This window comes from Hibiscus syriacus, unplaced genomic scaffold, assembly GCF_006381635.1.
Source record: "Hibiscus syriacus cultivar Baekdansim isolate YM2019G1 unplaced genomic scaffold, ASM638163v2 tig00010204_pilon, whole genome shotgun sequence".
Lineage (NCBI taxonomy): Eukaryota > Viridiplantae > Streptophyta > Magnoliopsida > Malvales > Malvaceae > Hibiscus > Hibiscus syriacus.
The window spans coordinates 551,270-565,565 of NW_024062209.1; positions in this window are offsets into that span (position 1 = coordinate 551,270).

Here is a 14,296-nt window from a genome sequence, read left to right on the forward strand (position 1 = left end):
TATAAAAAACATTAATGTGATCATCGTAACTTTTGCACCAAATGTGACCCTTAAACATATAAAATAAGCTTAATGCAGTCCTTTAACCAACAATTTTCATCTTAACTGTTACGGTACTGACATGACACTTTATGATGATGATGTGACGGATCACAGTGACTGATGATATAACAGATGGACTAAATTAATTTTATTTTGTATAGTACGTGTGCCAAATTAATTTTTTTTAAAGTTCAAAGACTTATTTATTTTTTTAAAAATAAAAATATTTAAAATTTAAAATAATATTTTAAAAAAATTAAAAATCAAAAAGAAAAATTAAATTTCTAAAAAATTAAAGAATATTATTATTTTTATCTTGAATTTAACTTACTTTTATTTATATAAATATGAACTTGCTCATTCTATACAAATTTTAATTAATATATTTACCTCTAATTATCTTAAATTTTAAATGTCTTTCTAATTCGATTTTACTAAGTTTTTATAAAATTGAATTAAATAAATATTATAAAGCTTTATAAAAAAATAAAAAAATTAAAGTTATAAAATTAATAATTTATGTATAAATTATCATGAAAATATATAATTAAAAATATAAAAAAATAGTTATACAATTAAGAAGAACATTTTAATGAATATAACATGATAGAGGAAAATAAAATTTACCTAAACTTGATTTGAAAATAGTAATAGGAAAATTGTCGTATCTTGCCAATTTCTGTTAGATACAACTCTACAAAGTCAAGCTAGATATATACTCCACGTATTTGTGATTTTATTTTATTATCCTTAATATTTATTTTTTAATTTTTCAAGGAATAACAAATTTGTCTATATAAAATAAAACTAACATTAGAATTGACATATACAAACATAACAATATGATTATACCACCAAATAAAATAAAATTCACATTAGAATTCGTCTATAAATTGAATGAATCATTTAACAATAACATTTTCAATCATTCTGGTTAAAATATATATTTTTAAATTTTTTATTGATTTAATTTTTTTAGTATTTTTATATTTAATTTTTTATATTTGAATAGTTTAAATTTAAAATTTACAATATTTTAAAAAATCAAATAAGTCTTTGAATTTTAAAAAAAAGTCAAATTGGCTCTCGAACTCAATAAAAAAATTAATTTAGCCTATCTGCCACAACCATCCACCATGGACTGCCACGTGAGCACTGTAATGATTAACAATGAAAATCATTGCTCAAAGGGCTACATTGAGTGTAAAAAAATATATGATGCCCACATTAATATTTTTTTAAAGTACGAGGGCCTCACATACCTTTTTTTCAAATTTAAAATAATTTTTTTGAAAAAATCAAATAAGCCCTTGAACTTTAAAAATGATCAATTTGGTCACCGAACTAGACCAAAAAAACCAATTTAGCCCATCTACCACTTCTTCAGCCACATCACCAACTACCATGGACTGCCACATCAACACCGTGAAGTTCCACATCAGAATCGTAATGGTAAACCATGAAAATCATTGGTGAAAGGGTAACATCGAGTTTGTTTTATAAGTTTGAGGGTCACATTGAGTGTAAAAAAATACGAGGGTCACATTTATTGTTTTAAGTAAGAGGGCCTCATATACCGTTTTGCCAAATTTAAAAGTCCAATAAAAATTCCAATACTTGGTTTGATATATTTTTTAATAGTATGAGGTGACTACAACATAGTATTGTGTTCATAATCTTTCTATTGACAACGTACACACACCCTGCAAAGTCAACTACTCGAACCCATAACCTCAAGGAAGAACAACACTTCCTTTAACACCAAAATCACTCAATAAATTTCTTGACTTGATACATTTTAAATATAGGGCCTTAACTTCCTTTTATAAGCACAAAGTCTCACTTGTATTGTTTTTCAAATAATATAATTTTTGTTATTTCTCACACTTCACATTTTCAATCAATACCTAATATATCAAAGAAAAATTTTACAACAATCGTCGAGCGTGGATGAGCACCCTTAACGATGAGCACCATTAAATTAATTTATAAAATATTAAATTATAAAGTACTAAACGTACAATTATAATTAGTTTAAAATATAAATGTGATTTAATTAAAATACAATATTTATAAAACATTAGTTTTTAGGGTAAACTATACCATTGACCACCTAACTATTTACCCTTTTACTTTAACCACCGTTTTTTCAATTTTGTTAATCAGGCCACCTAACTATTTAAATCATGTAAATAAAGTCACTTGTCGTTAAATATTAATGGAAGAGATGGCATGGCAAATAATAAAATTTGTATACTTACACATTTAGTCCCGATTAGTTAGACATTCTATTAATTTGGTACTAACTTTTAATTAATTCAATAAATTTAATCCTCAATCAGATGGTGACATGTGTTGCCTTGGATTGAGGATTAAATTTATTGAATTAAATAAAAGTTAGGACCAAATTAATAGAATATTTAAGTAATGAGGACTAAATGTATAATTATAAAAATTTTATTAACTGCCACATCTTCTCCTCCGTTAATATTTAACAGCAGGTGGCTTGATTTACAAGATTTAAATAGTTAGGTGACCTAATTGATAAAGTTGAAAAATTGGTGGTTAAAGTAAAAAGAGTAAATAGTTAGTTGGTCAATGATATAGTTTACCCTTAAAGCTAATGCTTTATAAATATTGTATTTTAATTAAACTACATTTAGATTTTTAAATTATTTATAATTATACGTTTAGTACTTTATAATTTAACATCTTATAAATTAATCTAATAGTGCTCATCATTAACGATGCTCATCCGTACTCTTCGAGCATGGCAACATCATCCTATATCAAATCACACTGCTTTAGGATAATAAAATATATTTTCTACTTCAATCATATATGATAGAATTAAATATATTGGATGAGCTCATTTGTCGATATATAAGTTTAGAATAGAGTCCATATTGCATACATCACGTGTCTATAAATATGTATGATACATTAGCCATGGATCTTAACCAACATAACATGTTTATTCAAAATTAAATTAGAGTTTGATGAAAAATATGTCACCCTTCGAGTCATGCTCATATTAATAACTTTTGTTAAATTTTTTTCACCAGGACCCGAAAAGGTGTAAATAAATAGATGATTTCACATATTGTAAAGATGTGCAGAATGTTTGGAATTTGTATGAAGAATTATCCCTAAAAATACACTGTCGGTTGATGATTCCCCGAAAAATATTCAATAATCCAATAAGTTGTTATTTTTGAAAATTATTCTGTTAAGCTATATGTTTAAAATATTTGTTAACTCTAAGATTATCTATTTTTGTAGAAATACAATTACATATGTCCACATACCTTTGAATCTTCATAACTGAATGACAATGCTTTAGGTATAACACAAATTGTTTTCCAGTTCTTTATACAAATGAAAACATGGATGATTATCTTATTTGGTTTAACTTCATCTGTTGATTATATATGTTCACAGAAAAAAGGCGGAACAGTCTGGGAGTAGTTAAATGATTTGGTGAAAATGGACAATGTTCAAGACTATGTCAGAAATAATCCTTTCTCAGATTAATCATCTAACTCGTTTTTTTTTGGGAATTAAAGGTGGGATGCGAATTGCTAAGCTCTTTTGTGTGCAAATATCATAGCAGGAACAAGCAGCAAAATCCAAAAACCAACAGCCTTTTTATTATATGTGTTAAATGACTGATCTAAAGTAATGAACATATCTTAAGCATTATAGTTGATATCATGACTGTTTTACGTTCTAGACTAATGCGTATACTTGATACTCTCACTTTTGTGTCGCACAGATTTTTTGGAAGTTCAACGCTTTTGTGGAGAATCAGAATAAGACAAAATATACAACTGATCATTAAAGTTCAGTTAAATTAGGTGTCTTATTTAGAATGAACATTTTATTGTTACAGGATATGAAACTTGCATTTGGAGGAAATATTGGAAATGAGGTAGAATAGATTGCGACAGATGATAAGCCGCTGTAGAGACCACTTAATTCATATATGGACTTCTAGTAAATACATAGCTAGTTGTATAATATTTTTTCTAATGCTTATTAGTTAAAACTATTAAAGTAGGAGAAGTGACAAAAAATTGAATTGTTCACGGTTTGAGTGAATGCAAACAGATGAAGGAAGCATAAAAGAAAAATACCGATGAGGTATGTAAACTGATTTGAGTAGATTTTTTTTTTTTTTTTTGCTTTTGCTTATAAAGGTTGAATTTCTTGTTCTACCTATGGTTATTAGTAAGTTGTTCTCTGGTTATTGGTGATTTGATGACACATTATTTTGCAGATGTAGACATTTCCTGTGCTGGTCATTTAGCTTGTTGATGTATTGAGTCTGATACTGGAAATCAAATTTTAGGTTGCAACCTAGAATTTTAAGTTGGAAACTAAATTTTAGGTTGCAATCTAGATTCTATATTAGAAATAAAATATGTTTTGTATGTCAGCTGTAATGATGTATGTAGACATTAATTTTTTCATCATCATAATATTATTATTATTATTAAATAAAAAGTACAAGCCCAAATATATTACAAATCCTGGAGCCCAATAACCAGGCTCGTTTACAACCCAGACCCAATCCAGGTCCAATCAGATGGCCCAACTAAACTCTAAACTCAATTAGGGTTTCATCATCTCAGCAGTCAGCCGTCTCAATCTCATCCGTTGGATCTGGCAAGATCCAACGGTCCAGAAGCCTTCAGAGGAAACCCTATGGTATCATCACCCTAGGGCCACGTCGTCGCTTCCCTTGTTGCCACCACTCCGCCGCCTCAAGAAGCTGCTGCCACGCCTCGTCGAAGATTCCAGCGGCTGCCACGACGCCCTCCACACGTCAAGCTATGGTGAGTCACCACCATAGCTATGGTGACTCACCGAAGCTTCCTCTATTGACTGGTTCGAGAGCAATATCGTGGTGGCTATAAAAGCCACCGATCCTGCAGAGAAGAAGAAGGGGAAGAGACATCAACAACAAGCAAAAACACGGAGAGAGCAACACCAACAGTCACCAATAACGCAACAAACAAAAGGAAGAGAAGAGATCGAGAGAACTTACCTTCCACGAGCTGAAAAAAATCAAAAACCCGAAGGTAACAAGTTTAGATCTAGGCCGATTTGGTAATTTTTAGGCTAAAACAACCCTATATTTGGCTTTAGGATAAAAGGGGCTTCGATTTGGGGTGGATTTTGTAATTTCCGGCCACCATGAGGCGATCGGCCGGAGCACGGCTGTCGGCCGGAGACCGGACTCCCTCCGGTGTAGAGAGAAGACAGAGAGAATCTTTTCTCTCGTCTAGAGAGAGAAAGAAAAAAGAGAAATGAAAGAAAGTTGCCCTAAAAGGTCGGTTTTAGGGTATTTATACCCTCATCGAAACGGTGTCGTTTTGATGAGGGGCCTGGGCGTAATTTCACTCATGGCCAAACCATACGCGCAGTACCCACAGTTTTGTAACTTTTCAGCTTAGTCACTGAATCAAATTTTAGATTCTTTTAATTCAGTATATGAATTTTATTTAATTTATAATTTAGTCCTTAGCATAAAATATATATATTTTAGGCAAATAACCGATTTAGCCCTTGTAACTTTATTAATTAATATTTTAATCACAAACAGCATGTTTTAATTTGTTTTAATTTAATATTCGAATTTGATATAAGTTTATTTTAGTCCCTAAATTAATAAATTGGTAAAATAGCATGTTTAGCCACTGTAATTTTAAATAATTAATTACAATTAGGGTTTCTTAATTTTAATATGTTATAATTTAGTCACTAATTTTAATACTTTAATTTATTTTAGAAGTTTTTATTAATTTTAATTTTATCATTGTTTATTTATATTTAATATTTTTATATTTAATTATTATTTTTATTATTATTATAGTAGTCATATAAACATATATAATGAATAATATTTATTTACTTTTTTATATATTAAATAAAAATTCTATTATAAATTTAATTTATATAAATTACTTTTAAGAAAAATAATCATATTTAATATTTATTTATTTTTTAATATTAAGAAATATGTTGTCTTAAAGCACCTAGAAGTCCTTTTATGATATTATTAAATAAATAAATATCATATTTTTATAAATTATATATTAATTTATTTTAATTATTTTTAGAGAAATGTTTTATTAATATTTATTTATTTTTTAATATTAAGAAATGGGTTGTCTTAAAGCACTAGAAGTCATTTTCTGATATTTCTAAGTAAATAAATATTTATTTATAAAAATATAAATATTTCTTAAAATTATACTAATAAATTTGAAATAATAAAATTATGAATTAAGTATATTTTTGAATTCTTAAATTTCCAATAATAGAGAAAAATTATAATTAATGAGTACCAATTTTGGGCATTATAGGGGTGCTAATCCTTCCCTAAACGTAACCGACCACGAATCATTTTTTACTAAATTTTTTTGGTTATACACAGATCAGTTTATCTTTTAAATTATGTTTTCTTAAAAACTATTTTAAAAGATTGTTTTTAGGTATTTGACCTACCTAACCCAAAAAGGTCAATGGCGACTCCCAAAATATTTTTTTAATCAAAATCATTTATTTATTCATTTTAGTTTTCCCGCCAAGTAAAAATTTCGTGCCCGGACGAAAATTGGTTACGACAGCTTGGCGACTCCACTGGGGACCTGGTCAAGCTTTAAAATCAATTATAAATCGTCTCTATTAATTAGAAATTAAAAATTCATATACTTAATTTATAATTCTTTCTTTTCAAAATTTTTATATATACTTATTATTTTCATAATATATATATATATATATATATATTATTTTTTATTAATATTTTTATTTTATTTTCAAGTATTAAATTTCATTATTTATTTGTTTGTCAGAGTTTTGAACATTTCTCCTCATACACAACACGTACATTGCATAACATAAGCTTTATGATCAAACTTGTCCCTTTTAAGTGGGAGTGAAAGTGACGTCTTCGTGAGAATTTATTCTCCGTGTCAGACCTAGCAAGTAGCTTTCGAGGTTCATATGCTCTATGTCTTCGTGAGAATTTATTCTCCGTGTCAGGCATAGAGAAATGTGTCCCCTCGAATTGAACTCAATCCACTTAAGTCTGTAATGGACCAGGATTGAGGGTTTAGCAGCCTAAGGGGGCACCAACAAGAATAGTTCGAGTACCTTTACTCCTAGAACTGGAACCCTGTATATAATAAACCCTAGAAACTCTCCCGATCTGAAACCATGTCGAACCTTTGTCCAAAAATAGGTGTACACAAAGGAGAAATAAGCTCTAGCTTTTAATTTATTTGATTTCATTTTTTTCTAAACAAAGCATAGAACTAGAAATCATGCAGTTAGGTTAATTTTTCCAAGCAAAGCATGGAACTAGAAAGCATGAGGTTAGGATTTATACATTGATAGATAGGATATTTTCTTTCCATTAATTGGTACTAACCAATTTATTTTTTTCTTTCTCATTTTTCTTTTTCATACATTTTGTTTTGCTCTAACTTGTTTATATTGTTTTCTTTTGTTTGCATTGCATGATCATGGCATAACCAAAAGGTGTTGACTTGAAAGACTGTTCATTAAATTGGAAAGAATTCATAAATGGACAAAAAGTTTTATGATCGAACAAAATATGACGCAACCATAGAATGGCATCCTGAGGGAACTCCGAAGATAGAGGAGAGCTATACACCCAAAGATCGTATGCCCATTGAAGAGCAAAAGGAGATACGAGAAATAAGAGAGCAGATGTCCAAGATGATGGGTATAATATCTGTTTTGGCCAAAGGAAAAGAGACTCCTGCACAAAAAGAGAGAGAGCTCAATGAAGATAAATCTACAATCTCAGATATGCAATAGATTTCTGAACCTAATCAATTTGAGAAATTACAGACAGTCATCATTCGTATTCACAAGTTATCTGGAGATACCAAGGAAACGGTGACAACTGTTAAAGCTCCTAAAGATGAGATGAAATCATGCAATCTGAAATCATCAAAATTTAATTTGCTCCCGACGTCTAAAACTCAGGTTCAATCCAAGACAAAAGGTGGTTCTCATTTTGATGTTATCCCTATATCATATAAAGAGTTATATGAGAAGCTACTTGAAGCGTGAGAAGTGGTTCCACACTATATAAAACCGTTCCAACCTCCGTATCCGAATTGGTATGACACCAACGTTTATTGTGAATATCATGCCGGAGTTCAAGGACATACCATTGAGGATTTTCTTCCCTTCAAACGTCGAGTCAAAAGTTTTTTGGATCATGAAACCTTACAATTTATGATAAATGATCGACCTAGTTTGGTAACTGAAGGTCCTGCTAGATTAATACCAAAAGTGGTCAAAGGTAAGAATATCAATAAGGGCACCCAGAAAGAAGAAGATTGGATGAGGTCTGAGGCTCAAATACGTCATTTAAAGATTGAAAACGATAAATTGAGCACCAAAATGAAAACCATGCATGAAGATTTTCAGAAGGTCAGTCAAGCCTTTCAAAATGCTGGCATAGGAAATATCCCAGAAGAGTGGCAAACTGAAAAAGAACTGCAACATAAATAAAGGACGAGCCAAGAAGTTTTCTCATGATTTACGAGTTACAAAAGAAAAACGCAATACATCTGTTAGTGAATTGAAAAGATGTCAAGTCGAAAATCAAAGGTTGAATAGTGCTATAAACAACATGGAAGCATCATATCAGATTCATCAGCTTGAGATCGATACTGAATTAAAAACCACTATGGCCAAGAACAAGACATTGAAGAAATATTTAGATGATTATAGATAACTTGTACGAGAACTTCTTGAACATAAAGATTCTCTTACAAGAGAAAATGAACAACATTGTCTACAACTTCGAGAGTTGACACAAAAGATGAAGGAAAAAGATAATATCGTGAAGGAAGCTGCTGCTCAAGCAAACAATGTGGCTCATAAGCTGGTGGACTTAGCTGGCTTCACCAAAGAATTAAGGCAGATTGATAACTCCACACCTGAACATGAGTGGAAGTTAATTTGGCTTTTAAGGGAAATAGAGAAGTTAGGAGTGAAAGCTATCCCCTACATGTAAAAGTTTTGTTTGATGCACGAAAACTTTTATGTTCAATGAAATTTGTTCTAAGATGATCACTCTTGAGTAACACCTTTTCATAAATGCATTTGCATTTTACATCTTTGCATTTTCATTTTGTATTCATACTTTTATGTTTACATCTTTGCATTGCACAGTTTGCATTCTTATTTTTGCATTTATACATTTTCGCATTTTTTATTTATTTAAGTATTGTTATATACATTAATTATAAAAACATATAAATAATTCATGAAGGGTTCTGTAACAGTAAAATCGAGACCATTCATTCATATTATTGTACATCATCATGAAAACAATGGAGCAATCTTATAAAAGACTACAAGATTAGTGGCCAGAATAATTGACAGGGTTACCTCAAGATACAAGGAAAGAATCATCAGATTCAGTACCAGATGGATCAAATCAAATTATTCAAAGGATGGCATCTGATAAAGAAGAGATAACTGATAAATAGCAACCATGCTATCAGATTGAAGAGTCGAGAATGATAACATACCCTGGGGCATCCCACTTGAGCTCAAATAATAGCCTCATTAATTATTCACAATATGAGGAGAGATTCAAGAGGATGTATGAAGTAATCAAAAATATAAAAGGTGTTAATGCCTCCCACAAAGAACTAGAAGCAAGAGAGCTCAGCTTGGTTCCAGATTTGGTTATTCCGCATAAATTCAAAATGCCTGATTTTGAGAGATATGATGGCACCAGTTGTCCCCTAATCCATCTAAGAATATTTTACAGAAAAATGGAAGGATATTTAAGTTCTGATGATCTGTTAATTCACTCTTTCCATAATAGCCTCGTTGGCCCAACAGTAGTATGGTACAATCATTTGACCCAAGAACAGATCAAAAGATGGGTTGATTTAGCTAATGCATTTTTGGAACAATATCGATATGTGAAAGGCCTAGCTCCAACACGTATGGATCTTCAAGGAGTAAAGATGAAAGCCAATGAAGGGTTTAATGAGTATACCTTAAGATGGAGAGGAGTGGCAGCACAAGTTCAACCTCCCATGGTAGAAAAAGAGATATCACGTATGTTTCAAAATTTCCTTCCCGCTCCTTTCTTTGAGTTAATGTTGGCAAATCTGACGAAGGAATTCGAGAATCTTATGACAAATGGAGAATTAATTGAAAATATAATCAACAAATGAAACTCAAATGTCGCATCCAATGGCCTGAAGGATCAAAAAGCAAAAGCTGATGACGTGAATGAATGTCACATCCAGAGTCCCTGTAATTGCAAAAGAAAAAGAGCAAGTAGTTGTTTGGATCAACCAAAGAAAGTCACGCGATCAAGAAATACTTTGGAAGTGTTCCAAACTTCTATTTCAAACTTGTACTCTCATTTGATTAAAGGTCAATACATCACACCAAGACCAATGAAAATGCCACCAAACCCTTCTACTCATAGCTATGATCAAGGTAGCGTTTGTGATTTCCACTTGGGGATATTTGGGCATTCCACAAGCAATTGTAGGCTATTGTTAAAATAAATAGAGATGCTTGTTGACAAAGGAATCTTGACACATGAAATGATCAAGAAATGGAGGGCAAATAAGGGCCAAATACACACCCAACATTCGAGGAATGATAGAGCAAGCTAAATAAATAAAATAAGTGGAAGTTGTTATCTACCACTGTAGTACTTTCTACTTTTAGCATCTTGTTTGAACATGTTTTTTTTCCTTTCTCTATCTTGTTGTGATAAATAAATTTTTGTTGTTTTTATGGTTATGAGCAAGGAATTAAATTTTGATCTTGAAATTTTTGAGTATTAAGTAGATTAAATATTCTTTTTCAAGAATTATAGATCTTTGGCAAGTGGTAAAATTATACATATCCCATCCAATGCTAATTACTTGACCCTTACTAAAACCAAATCTTGACCATATATTTATCTGAAACTCTGAAGTCATGTCTCTACCTATTTTTTAGATAACAAATCCAAATGTTTACCTTCCTGGTTAGAGTTGATTGTTGATTGGTTTAGAACATTCCACCACATTTGTCCTTCCAAATACAAAACCATCATAAACCAAAAGACCTTAAAAGAACCAAACTTTCAAATTATCTGTGAATCTTCCTGCAAGAAGAGGTGAGATGAGGCATCATGGATCAACTTATCGAAGATAATTTTGAGTGATTGGGGCATACTCAAAGAAAAAGAAAAAAAATTGATTTAGATAAATATATCATGCATTAATTGCATTGTTTTCATGTAAATAAAGATTAATCTTGAATATTCATTCCCCTAGGAATACCTCTTTTTACAAAGGCTTCTGTGTATGAGATGACGAACGACATTGTTTCATTTATCCTTTTAAATATATGTAAAAATATCCCTTGTCGTCCCCTTTTGAGCCTATAATATTTTTCTCCGATTCAACCTTAACCAAGGATCACCCTCCACATTGGGGGGCAATAAGAAGGATATGCTCACAAGAATAAAGATTGTCAATTACAAAGGCAAGTCTTCATGAAATGAAGAGAGTTTTGAACTACAAGGTAGATCAAATGCAAAGTGCTTGAAGATCAATCCAGTCAAGAATAACGAAAGAATTTTTGAAATGCAATAGGAAAAGGAGGTTCTCAAAGCAATTGGAGTCATATACTCATATATAAAAAAAATCTAGATAGGTGACTCATTAAGCCTCAAGTTACAAGGTTGATCAAGCGCAATAAAGTTCAAAGATTCATATTCAACAAGAAGCACAAGAAATGCTAGAGATGAATGAATCTTATGAAAACCCCCCCCAGCAAAGTAAATCCAAATCAAGCAAGGCAAGATTGAAGGCATCAGAATGAATTGATCATTGGTTCAATTACCCTTAAACACTTGTTTGGGCCTTTTATTCCTTTCTTTTGTAACCATGAGCCCTTCCCTACATTACGTATCTGAAAAGTCTATTCTAATCATACATGGATTTCTATGTGAAAAAGACTATCTTCATATTTCATTCCACCTCTCAGGATTGATTTTTATTTGCAAAAATCGTTTTTTAAAATCTTTAATGCATGATATGAAAAATGATAAAAGAGGGGTTCAAGATGTAAATTTTTAAATAACATCTTGAAACCAAAGGAGGATTCGAGTTGAAAACCTGAAAAGGCAGCTCGAATATTGAATGGTGCAACAACGACATAAGAGACGATCTTAAGCTCTTGATAAAGCACCGCACATACCTAAGATGTTCCTGAGATTCTGGAACCAAGAAGTATCTCTATGAGATGAACATGATAACCATTTCTTCAAGTTAGTGAAAGTTCAAAGATACATATATCCTGGACCAACCTGAAGAGACCTTACTTTACCAGAATCAATCTACACCTTAAATCAGTCAATAATTTTGACACTTGCCATATGACTATGATTTTATGAATTAAAAGAGTAGTTGATTTATTTGATATTCATTAAACTCATGTTTTATGATTTGATTCTATTGTGAACCTGTAATAGGCAATATTTCACAAAATTCTTTCATTCTTTGATAAAGAAAGGATAAAAAAACATTTTCAAACAGAATAGTCTCAAATAAGGAAAGTCCTTGAAGCATGTTGTTGTCTATTCTACCTCTATTGTAAAAAGAATAAGCCAGGCCAAAATGATGAAGCATTCTTGAAATCAAGTGGTTTGAGAAGCTAGAAAGTTTGGAGAATTGAACTTGTGACGCTCTCCTGTGACATTATTAACAATTTATCAAGAAGGATTATCCCTTATCTTATGCTGAAGGCGATAAGCATCACCAGACAAATTATTTTCCCTAGTCATCAATCCATGTCTCCTAACAAATCCTCCAATCACAGAGCTATAAGTCCCATTAGATGTATTATGGGAATGAACAAGTTCAACCCTGCATTCTGGTTATACTGTGATGCTGGCTCAAGTCTTGATTCATCATTGCTACTTCTTCCATGTCGATCATTTTCCATGTTAGGATTATATCCATTATGTCTTTTAGAAGATTTCTAAACGTAAATTTGACATCGGAAAAGCCACCATTTTTTCAATGGAAAAGCATCATGTATGGTGCGTGGAGGAAGCTGAATAAAAGGAAATATGTTCTAATTTGACAGATTATGAATATAGCCCCTTTTCGATGCAGCAGCATAGAAATACTTCAAATCTACAAATTCTGGCTCTACATCATATAAGTACCGTGACATTTCGATCCAAACACCAACTGGAGCAAGTGCCACATTCTCGTAGTAGAAATAAGAAGGCCCAATAACATCTTATGGAAGTGTTCTTTGAGTTATCTGATCTGATTCGGTAAGAACCCCAAAACCAATCATTAGATTTGGAAGATGAACTGCATGATCGTCTTCATTAAGAAGCTTCGTTTCAAGCTTCCTCTGCTTGTTCCTTTTCCAAAAATCATAGCCCGAGTTTCGTCTTTGCTTGTAATTGGGGTCATTTCATAATGGCTTCCTATCTTCTACTGGAAGAAGTGCGTCAGCAGCCTTAGCCATTTGAGTAGTGCATATAAAATCTGTCAACTCTGTAATTAATGAATCCGAACCACATCTCTATATGGCTATTGAAGCCTCAGCCTCTGAGTATCCCATTTTCGTCAAGTATAACAGTTTATTCTCCTCATCAGAATTCATGATTTCCTCGGTATCAGAAGAACTATCAATATCTGTGAAATCATCCTGAAAGATCACTTCATAATCAGAGAAAAGTATATTCCAGAAATAGCCTTAACTGAAAACAAGGTTCACTATGTCGACCTGGAATGAATTACCAAGCGATTTATACCACTCTGTCCAACTAGATCCATCCAGATCCAAAAAATGGGCACCTCATTCAGAAGAGGCACATATCTCAGACGTTTCTAGCAGAATGATTGATTACTTCTTAAGTCTATGACAACATGAAGAGATTTTCTCAAATTACTTGACAACACTACTGTTTTATAACACCAGAATGAGAGTATTCAAGATAAATAGATTTGGGGCATGAATAAAGCCACAAGTACCCACAACAGTGCATTTTCAAAATTAGACCTCGTGGGGATCATGATATTCAAGTTAACAGACATTGAGAGTGAACCAGAAATAGAATATTGGGGCATCTCAAAAGCCCATTTCAGATAGAAATGATCCATGTAGGGCATTCTGAATGCCCACGTTAGTATGAATATTTGGGTATTTTGAA